Source organism: Corvus brachyrhynchos, unplaced genomic scaffold (genome assembly GCF_000691975.1).
Source record: "Corvus brachyrhynchos isolate BGI_N302 unplaced genomic scaffold, ASM69197v1 scaffold58, whole genome shotgun sequence".
NCBI classification, from domain to species: domain Eukaryota; kingdom Metazoa; phylum Chordata; class Aves; order Passeriformes; family Corvidae; genus Corvus; species Corvus brachyrhynchos.
This window is the reverse complement of record NW_008239539.1, coordinates 1,618,090-1,620,726: the sequence shown is the minus strand read 5'-3', so window position 1 is coordinate 1,620,726 and position 2,637 is coordinate 1,618,090. Positions and strand designations below refer to the sequence as shown.

The 2,637-nt window shown below is 59.8% G+C and overlaps 1 protein-coding gene across 2 annotated transcripts in view; it reads left to right on the top strand.

The window, feature by feature from the left end:
* FBXL16 (F-box and leucine rich repeat protein 16) overlaps positions 1-2,637 on the top strand; it is a 26,603-nt gene that overhangs the window by 867 nt on the left and 23,099 nt on the right. The window contains exon 1 of one of the 2 annotated variants that reach the window (XM_017741299.1): positions 2,059-2,064. The exons of the other annotated variant lie outside the window; for it this stretch is intronic. The gene's annotated coding sequence lies outside the window, so the exon portion shown is untranslated. Of the gene's footprint in view, positions 1-2,058; positions 2,065-2,637 lie in introns of those variants that run through there. 2 annotated transcript variants of the gene reach the window in all.

The following is a 2,637-nucleotide window of genomic DNA, read 5'->3' as shown; positions in this document are numbered from 1 at the left end:
CCCCCTCCCCTCACCGTGCTACCTCACACCACATTTTCTATCCTCCTGTGGAGGAAATATTCCCCGGGATGGAGTTTGTCTCATTGTGTTTTCACCGTTCACGGCCTTGCTCTGTGCCAAGAGGCTGGGCAGGAATTTGGCTTGGCCAGGGCTGGGCTCTGATTTCGGGGAAATGCTCGGGTGACCAGTCCTGGAGCGACAGAGATCCCAGAGCTGTGGGGTTCCATCTGCTTCCCTTGAGCCACAGGGAAGGGCTGTTATCCCCGTCTCAGAGCAGGGAAACTGAGGCACAGGCTACCTGGTTATCCCGTGGGATGATCCCTTAGGAAGCATCAGCGCCCTGGCCGGGGCCCAGCGCAGTGGGAGGCGACAGCCGGGGGAAGCGAGGGCGGGCGGCCCAACCTGACATGGGGCAGAGGGCACCAAAAACAGCCCAAAAACCTCTGTGGCAGAGCACGAGCAGAGAACAGCCCTTTCCGCCGCAGCACAACGAGCTGCTTCGGCCAAATAAGCAGATTGGAAGAAAAACAAGAGATTTTGCTGCTGGATAGAAAAGCACCGGATGTTCCGTGCGTTAAAGGCCGTCCTTTAGCCGAGAGGAATGTGCCGGATTGCGGCGGGGTCGGAGCAGCCGTGATTTACCCCCGTGCATACAGAGGATGCCGTGGGCAGCACAATTCCCTTTGCACCTCATTTATTGCTTTTCCAGCCTCGTTTTTTCCTCCTCCGCTGGATTTCCCACTCCTTCCCCCTTCCCCCTGCCTCGCTTGGCTCCTGCTCGCTGCCAAAATCCAGGAGGATGCTGGCATCCTCCAGCGCCCAGCATGGAGCATCAGCCTCCCCAGGGCCAGATCTTGCCCTCAGAGCCCAGCCCGGCCCCAAAATGGGGCAGTAAAAAGGATAAAATCAAAATATCTAAGTATAAAATCGGCAGTAAAGCATAAAGTAAGCTACAAACGCTTCTCAAGGGAAAACATGTGTTGTGTATCAAACCCACCAGGATCTTATCACAGCCAGATCATTCTATACACACACACATACAGATATTTATATTTAATTAAGCTCCAAAGCCCACAGCATTCCTTGGAAACTTTTTTTTTGGCAAGGAAAAGCACATTGTGGTCAGCAGAGGCACCGAATGCTCGGCAGTTCGTCCTGGCTGGTGATATTTGAAAAGGTGTTCTTGAAACAAAACTGAAAGATGTTAAGTACAAGTAGACGTGTGGCAGGAGCTTGGCTTGGGTGGTTTGGGGGGCTCGAGGGGTTGGGGGGGGCTCAGGGGCTGGGATTTCCTGTGCTGAGCACCTGTGGCAGCACTGGGGAGGAGGAAAGGTCCCTGGTTGGGGGTCCTGTGCCCCATCCCCAGCTGGGGGTCCCATGTCCCATCCCTGTCCAGGGGTCTTGTCCCCCTCACCACCCTGAGGGATGCCAGCACAGCAAGAGAAGGAGCCAGAGGCAAGAGGCTGAGATTCCCACATCCCATCCCATCCCTGTCTGGGGGGCTCCTGTGCCCCATTCCCAGTGGAGATTCCCACATCCCATCCCTGGCTGGGGGGCTCCTGTGCCCCATTCCCAGTGGAGATTCCCACATCCCATCCCTGGCTGGGGAACCCATGTCCCTTCCATGACTGAGAGTCCTGTTCCCCATCCCCATCCGGGATTCCCATGTCCCATCCCTGTCCAGAGGCCCCGTTCCCTCACCATTCCCAGGGAAGCAGCGCAGCCGGAGGAGCCGGAGCCAGTGGTGGGGGCTGGAGGGGGCAGCGGCGGGGTGGGAGCGGGCAGGGTCGGGATGCTGGCGCGGCACAATCCGGCACAATGAGGCCTTGTGGCCGGTGGCTCTGACAAGAATCAGTCCTGACAGCAGCTCCACCAGCGGGGTCACCCAGCCGGCACGGGGCCACCCGCCCCCGGCCCCCACACCCAGGGATACCCAGGGAGAGGGACCCCGAAGCGACCCGTCCTGGGGATCACCGGGATGTAGGATGTGCAAACAGCAATAAATCTCTGCATACAGAGAGATATGCGAGTATCAGGGCTGTTTGCAGCCCCACGGGAGGCAGGGTCACAGCTGGAGCTGGCACAGGGGGAAGCAGGTGGCACACACCGCAGTGCCTGTCGGTGAACGTCCCACTCGGCGCGGTAAAAACAGGAGCCACACGCTACAAATACAGCTTAGTTTATAAAAAAGAAGTCACAAATTTGGTATCGTTATAACTTTAGTGCACATACGATGCCCCCCCACCCCCACGGTCAAAAGTTCCCCGCGGCTGGCACGGCGTGCCCCGCTCAGCCGAGGGCTGGCGGGGACGGGTGGCACGGTGACCGCTCCCTGCTCCCATGGCACCTTCCTGCGTCGGCGCTTCCCTGCCCTGACTGTGCCAAGGACCCCTCTGCGCCCCGCGCCAGCCTTCCTCCCACCTCGCCATTCCCCTCTGTCCCTTCGGCCTCCTCTTCCTCGGCATCCGCCCCACAGCTCCTGCCCATGCCAGGGCCAGGCTCACCGCTGCCTCCTCCCCCTTCCCCCCCCACCCTTACAGATCCATCTCCTGGCCCTTCCACTCCCTTCTATGCCCACCGTGTCCCTGGACCGGCCACCACGGCCACCCTTCCCCCGGCCCGCCTGAGGGCCGGGGG